The sequence below is a fragment of the Schistocerca cancellata genome, chromosome 9, assembly GCF_023864275.1.
Source record: "Schistocerca cancellata isolate TAMUIC-IGC-003103 chromosome 9, iqSchCanc2.1, whole genome shotgun sequence".
NCBI lineage: Eukaryota > Metazoa > Arthropoda > Insecta > Orthoptera > Acrididae > Schistocerca > Schistocerca cancellata.
The window spans coordinates 299,062,512-299,076,002 of NC_064634.1; the positions used below are offsets into that span (position 1 = coordinate 299,062,512).

At 43.2% G+C, this 13,491-nt stretch overlaps 1 protein-coding gene across 1 annotated transcript in view; it reads left to right on the plus strand.

The window, feature by feature from the left end:
• The window catches only part of LOC126100934 (condensin-2 complex subunit H2-like), a 33,435-nt gene extending 20,600 nt beyond the window's left edge, over positions 1 to 12,835 (plus strand). The window contains exon 2 of the mRNA XM_049911597.1: positions 11,662 to 12,835. The gene's annotated coding sequence lies outside the window, so the exon portion shown is untranslated. The remainder of the gene's footprint in view (positions 1 to 11,661) is intronic.
• The last annotated feature ends 656 nt before the right edge of the window (positions 12,836 to 13,491 follow it).

The window sequence follows — 13,491 nt, forward strand, 5'->3', positions numbered from 1 at the left end:
TTGTTAAATGCTTTTATCGTGTCGTCGTAAAACCCACGGCTTCACCCAGATTAGATTAGTTTTTTGTTCCATAGATCCGTGCTGAGGAGATCCTCATGGATGTGGAACATATCAATTTTTTTAAGCTGAAATAGCAATACTAATAGTATGAATAAATACAGTACATCATTTGTTTCTATTAAAAATTTTGTCAGTGGAGTAGGAGTTGGCCAATGGTAAGTCTTTCAGGCTCCTTTTAAACTGATCTTTATTTGTAACTAAATTTTTTATGTTTGCTGGCAAATTATTGAAGATGAGTGTTCCTGAGTAGTGGACCTCTTTTTGAACTAAAGTAAGTGCTTTTAAGTGCTTGGTAGATCATTTTTGTTCCTGGTATTGTATGTATGAACGGAGTTGTTTGTTGGAAAAAGAGATATATTATTTACGACAAATTTCATTAAGGAGTAAATATACTGAGAGGCAGTAGTTAGAATACCCAGTTCTTTGAAGAGGTTTCTACAGGACGTCCATGAATTTACTCCACAAATAATACGTATTACACGCTTTTGGACTCTGAAAACTTTTGTTTGACTTGAAGATTTACCCCAAAATATTATACCATATGACATTATGGAATGAAAGTATGCAAGCTTTTTCATTTTTATGTTGCCTATGTCTGCTAACACTCGAATTGCAAACAGATTTGTTAAGGCGTTTCTGCAGTTCTGGGATGTGCTCCTCCCAACTGAATTTATTATCGAGTTGTAATCCCAGGACTTTTAAGACTGTTAACCTCGTATGTATGGTTCCATTTTTTTCCACCACTTCTTTTCCGCATGCGCACACAATGCAATTGGGGTACGTACAACTGCTTCGGTTAATAACAAGTTGTTGTCAGCCATCTTGAACTTTGACGAAGAATTTGATGACAGTGTAATACCCCTTCTAGCGCTACGTCAAAGAAATTTGATAGTGTAATACCGGACTTTGCGTAACAGTATTCTCAGCAAAGAAAAGTGTAGCATACACATTTTCCCATGAATCTGCACAAAACCCATTAAATTTTGGGGAGTTCCTCTCATGTTATATAACTTCGTGTGGTTTTTCCGTACCCCATATTCTCACATTGACAGTTCACCTTTACATTTAAACGGAATGTTGCCTCGTCACTAAACACTTACGTGTGGAAGAAAACTGTAATCCTCCATCTTGCCTAGAACCAAATTACAGAACTCCACATGTTGTTGGTCACCTTCGCAAAGAGCTTGTAGTAGCTGAGTTATATATGGCTTAATGTGTAAAATTCAATGCAACACACCAGGCAGACATCGGGGGTTCATGTTGAGCTGTCGAGCTACGAAGTGGACGGATATCTGCAGGCTCCTTGTGAAACTATGGTGGATGCGTTCAACATCTGTCAGACACTCGGGGACAGTGCAGTGATTTGCCTTTACACAAACCACCTGTTTCTCCGAATTGTTAAGGCCATTGTCTAATCCCCTGTGTTGTGGGAGGATCCCCACCATACATGCTGAATAGTTACTACTGATCTGTACTGCGCAAAATGTAGAACACACAACTCTGTGTTGTCCCAACACCATTTTATAGAACTGGAGTGGGCGCACACTGCTGCTATCTAGCAGGAACCATGTAAAACTCGAGTGTTTGCTCTTTCTAGGAGTATGTTGTTCTTGCACTTCTCAAATAACATAATAGTTCAGACTTTTTAAAAAATTGTATGATGCTTTTTGATACACCCTGTATTTTTTAACATTAAGGAATTTTATTATCTTTTACTTTCCCATGAGCATTTAATTAATTGTGGTTACTTCCTACAGACTTATGGTCAGAGTATGTCAGCACTTGCTAAGATGTGGAATATATCTGTATTTGAATGGGGTCTTCTAAATAAGTCAGTTGGCTTTGTACAAGTCGTGGCTCGTTTCTTACTCAGAACCAGAAAAAGTATTATACCACTAAATCAGACATAGTACAGTGTGAGCACCTCCTGCGGGTCCGGGGGTTAAAATAGGCCCGAGGTATTCTAGCCTGTCGTAATAAGCGACTAAAAGGAGTCTTACACGTTTCGGCCTTTGTAATGGTCCCCTGTAGGGTTTGACTTCCATTTTTCAAAATTTTCCTGAAGAGCAAGCCAATTGGGAAAGGGTACCGTACATGCTGCATCGTGTCCATCATGCGGCGAGACCTATCGCATCGCATTCGTTTTAAAAATTCCTGCACTTCCAGGTGCCAGTGCCCCATCCTGTTGGTAAATGAAATCGTTAGAATCAGTCTCCAACTATCATCATCATGGGTGTGTATTTTTCCATCAACTGTGCAGTATAGTTTTCTACACTGACGGTGATAATGGACTTGTTTGCTTGGTTGTACCTGGTATCCAGCACAGTAGCCAGTCCGTTGTTGTGGGGCCACCATGTACCCTGTTGGTTGTAGCCTCGTGACCACACAGGGATTGCCCTGCTGATGCCTACGCCGTTAAATCCCCATGTATGCCAAGGGGTAGATGCGCATCCCCCTGGGGCATTGAGACTCCTGGCAATGGCCATCCTGCCAGCTAGCCTCTGCTGCGGATGGGTGGCGCCCGTGGGGAGGTCCCCTAGTCGGAGTGGGTGGCATCAGGGTGGATGACACACAATGAAGCATAGTACATCACCTCTTGTTGGTGGTCAAACACCAGCAGTCTCTAAGATTTCACGGACTCAATTCAATGCACAGAAGTATGACCCAAAATTGTTTCCCTCCCTGGCCACACCATGGGAGGAACGTTGGGCTAAGGATGGCAGCGGCTCTTATTCGCCCTGGTACCTTGTATGTTAGAGAGCTGATGGGGGAATCTTCCATCGCGATGAACCTCAGTTTTTTGTTGAGCATTTAAGGCCTGGCCAGACAGAATCCGGCCTGCCGCTGAGATGGACGGCGCAGCGGGAGGCCGGGCCAATCAGCGGCCAGGGACACCACACAGGCAACGGCCGGCCGCAGCGACTCTTAATGCGTCAGCTGTTAACACTGTGGAAAGGGCCAAACCCCATTATTAAGCTTGTATGCATAGCGCGTTTGTCTTGGCGTTAGGCGATTTGGAAGCTTCACGCGGGACACATTATCTTTGTGCGAGAAAATGAGTAGCTCGCACTAGCGATACGAAATGGCACCGAGAAGAGATGTTGGGTGCATGACATTAATAGCAAGAGAGAAATATTAGGAGAATACCATCGTCTGTGTATTGATCTAGAGTCTGACGAAGATAGGTTCTTCAAATATTTTGGTATGTCGCGAGAATGTTTCGAGGAACTGCATCGCCTGATAAAAAGGTAGCACCGAGAAGTGCACAACGAACTGGAGAAAGCCAATTTATACAAGGCACAGACTAGCCATTTGTCTGAGATAAGTTTTACCATTTGTGGCTTCTTTGTACTTCAAACGGAAGTCATATAATTTATTCCATTTCAGTTTTGCTGTTTCATATGAAAGGTTTGGCAGAAGAAACTGCTATCCCACAACGGTCCGCCGCTCGTGGTCTCGCGGTAGCGTTCTCGCTTCCCGAGCACGGGGTCCCGGGTTCGATTCCCGGCGGGGTCAGGGATTTTCACCTGCCTCGAGATGACTGGGTGTTTGTGTTGTCCTCATCATTTCATCATCATCCAGGAAAGTGGCGAATTTGGACTGAGCAAAGATTGGGTAATTGTACGGGTGCTGATAACCACGCAGTTGAGCGCCCCACAAACCAAACATCATCATCATCATCACTGCTATCCCACAACGTAGTTACGAGTGGAGTGGTAAACATATCTGCAGTGTTTGTGAATACAGCAAACGATAGTAACATCTAATTCCGCGTGTCCCGCTAGAGAGAACCTTCTTGTTAATAGATTGTTTTGTTTCATTGTATTCATAACATTGCTATTGAATTTAAAGAAACATGTCTTTGGTCGTTAACTTATCTGTTCGTTCTATCGGCATAATTTATTTTAATCTTTTCCAGATACTTCACTACAGGCGACAGTCACCAGACCATAGCTTTTTCCTTTCGGTTAGGATGTTCAACAGTCTAAGAAATTGTGAAACAATTGTGCCAGGCAATATGGACTGTTCTACAACCCAAGTATTCACCTACTCCTACAACAGAGGTGTGGAAGAAATCTGAAGAAGGTTTTCTAGAACTTTGGGGGTTTCCGAACTGCCTTGGAAACATATCAGGTTAAAATGCCCAAAGGATAGTGGATCCCAGTTCTGTTATAAACAATTATTTTCCATGGTTCTCCTGATGATCGTTGATCCATACTACGAGTTTACAATAGTTGATATTGGAAATTATGGACATCACAGTGACAACACTATTTCTGAGAATTCAGCTTTCGATAAAGAGTATATCAAGGGCAAAAGTATTCTACCTCCAAATCAGGATCGCGTGTATCAGACAAAAAGTTGTACTGTCTCACCTCCTGTATAAATCTTCCTGTGTCCATGATGCGTGCACTACAAGCCGCAAGACAAAAACCGCCTCACGCCGCTGCCTCCAGTGTGACCACAGAGCAGTTGAGTGCGCCGACAGAGGCAAGCAGCCGCTTCGGCTTGCAGCGAATCTGTAATCTGTGACAACCCAGCGGCGGTCAGTGCAGCAGGCCGCATGCCGGTGCGTCAGAGCCGCACTCTGTGTGACAGCCAACATACAATAACGAGATATTCAACAGTGCGGCCTGCCAGCTGACAGGCCGCATTCCGGTGAGTCAGAGCCGCAATCTGTGTGACAGCAGCCATACAATAACGAGATATTCAACAGTGCGGCCTGCCGGCTGCGGTTCAAGGCCACAGGCCGGACGGCCAGGCCGCATTCTGTCTGGCTAGGCCTTTAGAGACAAGTTTGGAGAGGTGGAAGGCTTGTCTAAAATGAGATCTAGGTCAGTTTTGATCAAAACAGCATCCTCTGCCCAGTCATGGGCGTTACTCGCTTGTAACAAGCTGGGGGATGTTTCTGTAACCATCATGCCCCATAAGAGCGTAAATATGGTCCGGGCATCATACACAGACACAGGCCCATCAGCTCCACCAACCCCCAGTCACCTCTGAACCAGAAGACAACACCTGCCCCCTTGATGGCAGCGGGCAGCACTTTCCTTCCTCCAGCCTCGGACAGCTTCTTGTTGTGTGCCTTCATCTGATTTTAGCAGGGTCATTTGTCAGCGCATTTTATCGCTGTGGCATGCCGATTGCTCTACACTTACTGAAAACAAGCTTCGGGCCTTGAAATCTCTACCCACAGCTTGGACAACCTCTTCACGCCCTTCTGGGCGGGAGGAGGTCATTTTGGCCCAATTATGGATTGGACGCTGCCGATTCAGCCACAGCCATCTGCTGATGGGTGCGCCGTTCTGCCCATGTGGGCAATTGTTGACGGTACACCACATTTTAACGTCCTGTCTGAGTTTTAATACACTGTGCATTGATCTTGGCCTGCCATGTACTCTGGATGTCATTTTAGTGGATGACCTAGGAGCAGCTGCTCGCGTTCTTCGTATTATCCACTTGACAAACCTGTCTAAGGACATTTGATGGTGCTGTTTTCTTTTAATCCATTGCCTGTTAATGCGCCTCTTTTAATCCCTTGCCTGTTAACGTGCCTTTTATAGTCTTGTCCTTTTTAGTTGCTGTTTTAACATTGTGCCTCACAGTGCATTCATAATATAGTCTGGGCGCTAATGACCACTGTAGTTGTGCACCCTAAAACCACACAAAAAAAAAAAAAAACTGCCCTCCCAACCATCGGGGCCATCTGCCCTCACTTCTAAGCCGAAGAAGCGTAAAACTTCTTTGGCTGCTCTCGCCAGGAAAGGGTCCCTTGGGTCACACCCTTCCCAGGATTCTGTTAGTGGCAAAGATGACACCCACCAGTGGCTGAAGAGCCCTAAAGCAGCTGGTCGCAGGGCTTCACGCTTCTCAGTCCCGGAGACTGAATCAGGGAAGTCCTCCCAGCCAGGGAAACCCAAGGAACAGAAAGAGAAATCCAAAAAGGTCTCAAAGACCAAGTGAATTATGGTGGCACCCACACCAACGCTACCTCCAAGCTCTGCGTCTGCCGATGAGATAGAGATTTTGGTGTCCGCTGAGAATCTAGATCTCGCCGGACCCTCAGATAAAATGGATATAGACTCCTCAGGCAAAAAGTCGGTGGCAGCAGGTGACCCTGAGGTGTAAACTGCATCATTGAATGTTCCATGGGGGTTCCCAGTCTCATGATGATGTCCTCCTCCAGTGGAATTGCGGCCGTTTTTTCCACCGCCTGGCTGAGCTACGGCAACTGTTAAGGTTTACACCTGCTTTCTGCGTTGCCCTTCAGGAAACCTAGTTCCCGGGGCTGTCAAACGCCCTCTGCAGCTGTAAGGGATACTACAGGAAATATAGTGACTGTATTGATTGTCCGGTGGAGTTTGCGTTATGTCCTAAACTCGGTCAATAGTGAAACTCTGCCCCTTCAAACCCCTCTTGAAGCTATGGCTGTCAGAATAAGGACGACACAGGAAATAAGTGTCTGCAGTGTATATCTTCATCAAGATGGTGTAGTATCCCTGAAAGTATTAACTGCACTGATTAATCAACTCCCTAAACCGTTCCTTCTTTTAGGAGATTTTAATGCCCATAACTCCTTCTGGGTTGGCACTGTGCTTACTGGCCGAGGCAGAGATGTCTAAACTTTACTGTCTCAGTTCGACCTCTGCCTCTTAAATACTGCAGCCACTACACATTTCAGTGTGACTTGAGGTAGTTACTCGGCCATTGATTTATCAATTTGGAGCCCAGGACTCTCCCTTCTATCCACCGAAGAGCACATTGCGACCTGTGTGTCACTGCCCTGGCGTCAGGCACACGGACGCCTGCCCAGATGGGCTTTAAAGTAAGTGGTCTGGGGAACTTCCATCTCTGCTGTCGCCATTGCTCCTCCCCCACAGTGGAAAATCGATGTGATGGTTGAGCAAGTGACTACAACAATCGTTTCTGTGGCAGATAACACGATCCCTCACTCTTTAGGATGTCCCCGGCGAAAGACAGTCCCTTGGTGGTAGCCGGAAGTCGCTGAAGCAATTAAGGAGCGTCGGCAGGTTGTGCAGCGGCATAAGCGGCACCCTTTCCTGGAGCACTTCATAGCCTTTAAATGGCTCTGTGCTCGCATTCGCCAATTTATCAGATGATGACAGCAGTAGTGTTGGGAGAGATAAGTATCGACGATTGGGTTCCATAGGCCACCTTCCTAAGTCTGGGCAAAGATCAAACGTATTTTCGGGTACCAGATCTCAACAGGTGTTCCCGGTGTTAACATAAATGGCATGTTATCTACCGATGCAAACGCCGTTGCGGAGCCCTTTGTTGAGCACTGTGCTCGAGCCTCTGCATCCGCGAATTACCCCCCAGCCTTTCGCACTCTGTCAGCAGCTGGAAGGGAAAGTCCTCTCGTTCACTACATGCCACAGTGAATCCTATAACGCCTGATTTACAGAGTGGAAGCTCCTCGGTGGCCTTACACATTGCTCCTGCACAGCTCCTGGACCAGGCTGGATCCACAGTCAGATAATTAAAGATCTTTCATCTGACTAAAAGTGATATTCTCTCGTCATCTTCAAGCGGATCTGGTGCGATGGCGTCTTTCCATTGCAATGGTGGGAGAGCACAATCATTCCAGTGCTCAAACCCGGTAAAAACTCACTTGATGTGGAATAGCTATCAGCCTCACTAACGTTCTTCATAAGCTGCTGGTACGTATTGAGTGAGTGTCAGCGGTTGGGCTGGGCCCTGGACTCGTGTGACCTGCTTGTTCCATGTCAGGGTGGCTTCCACCAGGGCCACTCCACCACTGATAATTTTGTGTCCCTAGAGTCTGCCATCCGAACAGCCATATATAGAATTTCCTGTCGCTTCATCCTCTGTCTCCAAGTTGGTGCCTCCCATAGTTCTCCCCCCCCTCCCTCCCTCACCCTATCCAGCAGAATGGGGTCCCTCTTTTTAGTGGCCATTAATGGTCTAGCAGTAGCTGTAGGGCCGTCCATCTCACCTGTGTATGCAAATGACGTTTGCATTTCATACTGCTCCACCAGTACTACTGTTGCTGAGCGGTGCCTACAGGAATCCATCGACAAGGTCGCAAAGTCGTGTGTTATGCACTTCTGTCGGTGTCATATCATTCATCTGGAACCAGAACTTCACCTTAATGACGATCCACTCACTGTAGTGGAGACACATTGATTCTTAGGACTGGTTTTCAATGCCAGATTGACTCGGCTTCCTCACTAAGCTAAGCGGAAGTGCTGGCAGCACCTCAATGCCCTCTGCCACCTGAGCAACATCAACTGGGGTGTAGATCACTCAATGCTGCTACAGCTCCCTTGTTCAATCTTGCTGGACTGTGGTAGTCTGGTTTATGGTTCGGCAGCGCCCGCAGTGTTGCGTTTGCTTGACCCAGTGCACCACTATGGCGTTCACCTAGCGACAGGAGCTTTTAGGACGAGTCCGGTGACCAGTGTCCTTGTGGAAGCCGGAGTGCCTCCATTGCAGGTTAGGATTGCACAACTGCTGGTCAGTTACGTAGCACACATTCGTAGTTCTTCTGCACATCCAAATCACCGTCTCCTTTTCCACCCCTGGCGGTTCATCCCCTGCATAGGCGGTCCAGGTCAGGGTTTCAAATTGCAGTTCGTGTTCGATCCCTTCTGTCTGAGTTCCAGTCACATACACCTCCATGGTGTACACGTAGGTCGCGGCTTCGCCTGGACCTTTCATATGGCACTAAGGACGCAGTTAACCCTGTGGCTCTCCGCTGCCCCTTCTTCTCGATTGTTGACAAGTACCAAGGCCATGAAGTGGTTTACACAGACGGCTCAATGGCTGATGCTCACGTCAGCTTCGTGTATTTCCATGGAGAACTTATTGAACAGCATTCCTCGATCGGTGCCTGCAGTGTTTTCACTGCCGAGCTGGTGGCTATATCTTGTGTTCCTGAGTACATCCGTTCATGCCCTGGGGAGGCATTTCTTCTGTGCACTGACCCCTTGAGCAGCCTACAAGCTGTCGACCATTGCTTCCCTCATCATCCTTTGATAGTGGCCATCCAGGAATCCATCTATGCCCTGGAACGGTCCAGTTGTTCAGTGGCAGTCCTCCATGCGGACGTCTCGCAGGGACTCTGTGGTTCTCTGCCGGCTCCGTATTGGCCACGCGTGGGTGGCACACGGCTACCTCCTGCGCTGTGATGACCCACCTCAGTGTCGGTGCGACGCCTGGCTGACAGTGGCCCATATCTTGGTGAGCTGTCCTTTGGCTGCTCTGTGATGTACTCTTCAGTTACCGGACTTGTTGCCATAAATTTTAACTGACAACACCTCATTGGCTGATTTAGTTTTTATGTTTTATACGTGACGGTGGGCTTTATCATTCTATATATGTTTTAGCGCGTGTCCTTTGTCCCTTTGTGTTCTCCACTCTAACGCTTTTAGGGTGGATGTTTTAATGTGTCGCAGAGTGGCTGGCTTTCCCTTATTATTCTCATGGTTGGTCAGCCACGGTCTACCTGTTTCTCTGTGGTTTTCTTTTCTTGTTTTTGTCCGTAGTAGTGTGGGTTGTCCTGTTCTTCTGGTCCTTCCTTTTTCTTGTTATTGTGCTGTACGTCTCCTTTCTTTTCTTCTTTCCATTTTGTAATTATTTTACTGGTAACAAGGGACTGACGACCTCACAGTTTGGTTCCTTCCTCCCCCCCCCCCCCTCCCCACCCCTCCCCTTTTAAACCAACCAGCCAACCGTGTGAGCTTGCGCTGTGTTACGCATTAATGTAACATAATACAAATTTCTATTTAATAGTGTGTGTTTAGATTAATATGGATTGACAAGATAAATTCTAGTTTCCAACAGAAATATGTACCAGCACTCTTAAGTTTTGTTTTCACACTTAGTTCTTGTTTTTAGATATTAAAGTTTAGTCAGGTACTTCTGTGCAGTTTCAGTTTCAAATTAGTCTGTAGAAAATATACCTGTAATCCCGGTTACAGCGTGCGTACTTATTCCTTGATTCACAGTGAAGTAGGCATATCTGGTATTGTGGTTTTGATTGTAGTTTCTGGGTTGTAATTTTCCTTGAGTATTCTCTCATGATCTATTATGTGATGCATAAGAGGAAATTAAAATGGATACTTGAAATTAACTGAACTGTTGAAATTAGACAACAGTGTGGAATGATACATTCAGTTTTAAATAAATAGACAGTATCTGAGCAAAGTAGTAGGCCATTTTAGTTGGTCAGTTAACCCAAATATATGGGAAAAATCAGATTTATAAAAGCAAAAGTTACAATGCTTGCTTTGCTAATGACATCAAAACTGTCAAATCAGAGACTTCAAGTGAGTCACAAGAAGAAACACACAAATCTAATGTGACTGTGAATGTATTTAAATTCACTTCACAGCTGCTCAATTGCCACGTTGTGCATACGTATAACTGTTGGAGATTGCTGATCGAACAAATTTTTGTAGCTTTATTTAAATAATTTTTTGACTAACAGATTGCAGTGGTAGGTGGCAGTGTTTCCATAGATGACTGGTAGGTTGCCTCTGCTGTTAGAGTAATTGAAATGTCAGTCATGAAGCGTTTTAATAGAAGTTTAAATGGTTGGTCTATACGCTTCATCAAAAGTTGTTGCAGTTGGCTGGATAATAATAAAGGTTTCCCCAAATTTGACTTAAACTTGCGTGGAAATTTTTGAGTAACATGGACTAGAAATATTGCCAGTATGTTCAGTACAAAAAGTGTTGCATCGACTATAAACATTCCCCGTATTGCTGCTGCTACTATCCAGTTTTAAACATTGTAGCCCATCGCCTAATTCCTCTTAATCCCGTCCCTCCCTTAAGCAGAAGTCTTGTACAGTTTAATTTTATTGCATAAGGAACATCTGTGAAAAAAATCATTTACCTTGAGATGATAAAGTGGGGACCACTGGATCATTTGTAAGAGATGTCAATTTTTAAAAATTAAAGTAATGAGTCATGTAACTGAGAAGGCAACAAATGAAGTCTTTAAAAACACGCTGATGTGGTTCAAGGCAATTGGGATTATCACAATCTGTCAAAAGATTGGAAATTCTCTAAAAGCTATATAAATAGTCCACTTTGAACAATGAAGCAAGTAAAAAATTTTAAGGTTTTGGGAGTGCAGACAGATCATGAGTGTATTTAAAAAACTAGAAAATACTGTGTTCTGCACATTTTCATTCGTAAGCGTGTGTGTGCGAGCTGTTTTAATGTTAATGTTTTACATTAATTTATTATTTATACTGTCATACAATTATATTTAAAGGTGTTGTGTATCTTCACTTCTCAAATGTACATATTTGACTTTCTTCCCACATCCCAGAGAGCTCTCGCTCCTGGAATCTGTACAGTGTACTAATATACTGCAGTAGAAAAACCCTTCAGGTAACTCAAACACTAGATAGCCGAATGGTTTTGATTTTCATCCGTCATAAGCTATATTATTGGAAAGTGTGCAACTGTGTCAGTGATGATTTAAATAATAAATCTAATGTACTAGTTCAGACCCAATAATGAGTATTTGCTTTAACTGTGTTGTAATGTCTTGATTATTGTGTCTTTTATCATTACATGAGTCTGTTTTTTACTTCTTTTTCAGATTTCACATTGAATCATTATCCAAAAGTTATTAAGGCACACTTTTCCTGAAGGCGCGTGGATATTTCTATGATTGCAGAAAATTTTACAACTTCAGTAATATACAATATTACAGATGAACTTTTAATACTAAAATATGTCTGTAAAGGACATAGTTCACTCTTTTTTATATAATTTGTGTATTTCATGATTGAGTGGCTTTTGTGTAACGGCCACACTTGAAACCATTTGTTACCAGAGTATGAAATAGTAGAAAAAACAAAAATGTAATATAGCGTATAAATAAGATGCAGCATACCTTCACTTTTTAATATTGATGATAGAAACAATATTTTGATATTAATGACATCTTATCTAGAGAGATTGTAATATATTTGCCATGATAAATGCAGGTGTACTGGCCTGAGTTTTATATTTTAATCCAACTAACTTGTTTTGTAAGCATATGTTAAGCACAACGTAAATTTTTTCAAAATATTTTGTTGTGAGAATTCCCCCTCGAGAAATTGAAAAATAACTTGTGGAACTTTATATGTAAGCATATGTATTTTACATATATTTCACTTGTTTACATTTGAATGGAATGGTTGAGTAGTGTGAGTATATGGCTCAAGGGAGGGGGGGCATCTGCCTTGTTTGTTGCTGCACTGTTATCTTAATTCTGTGTCAACATGCTTGTTTCTTGTGATGTATTTTTTTTTTTTTTTTTTCTTTAGACAATAAATTACATTGTCTGCGCGCATTTACCACTTCACTATTTATGTACAAAAGGTAAATAAACTACTGTCACTGATGTCTGTTGGAGTGGTACTTAACATTGTAGCACATGTTAAGATGCGTCCACGCAATGCATTTCTTTTTCAGCTTTGGACATGTGCATATATTTCAAATAGCACAACTACACATGGTCATTTGTAATTTCCTCTAATGGATGCCATGCATAAAAGCCCATTGCTTTCCATGTTCGGTAGGAATCTGATGAACAGTTAAGCAGTGAGAGGCAGCTGGGACCTGTGTGTTTCATTGTGCGTCGTGTTGAGTATATGCTTTATGGTGATTTATGTGCAATTGATTCCAAAGAAGCGCCTTGAAATTTATAAATGGTTACAGATAGAGAAGTCATATGGAATGCCATTTGTAAAGATCGTTAAAATAAAAATTTGATGCCTTGAAAATCAAGTATTAAATTTAAAAAGGAAGTCATATCATTGTAAACAATGATGTTGGTCACAAAGTAGGAAAATAGAAGCAGCAGACCACATATTTGAGAAAAGTGCACTAATGGAAAGTGGACTAATATTCAATATTATGGCAACATTAACAGGACAACAGTTGAGTGTGACATCTGAACAAAAGAGAAAAGGTGGGATAAATGGAGCTCCTCAGGAAAGTAGTAGAAATTTAAATGAAGGAAATTTAACAATGCAAAAAAATACAGAATTGGAAAACACATCCTCCATTTCAGTGGATAGTAGGGTTTATGATATTACAGATTTGTTGAGTACAAAGATGTTGATCTGTATGTAATCTCTTTTGGTTGAAGTTGTGGAAACAACTTTTTATAAAATAAAATGCAAATTACATTTTGACTTGAATTAACCTCCCAGAGTGACTAAGATTCTCCCATCAGTATTTCTCAGTTTCAGGGTTGATTACTGAAACTCCGTTTTCCAAATGCAAAATAAATAATGCCGCCAGTTGCCAGCTAACAAAATGTCATTGCTAGCCACATTGCTGCAATTTCCCAAGCAAAATATTAAAAATCTTTATGTAACTTCCTTCTGAAATTTGCAGATGATTTCTTATACCTCTATTATTGAGGTGATGTTTT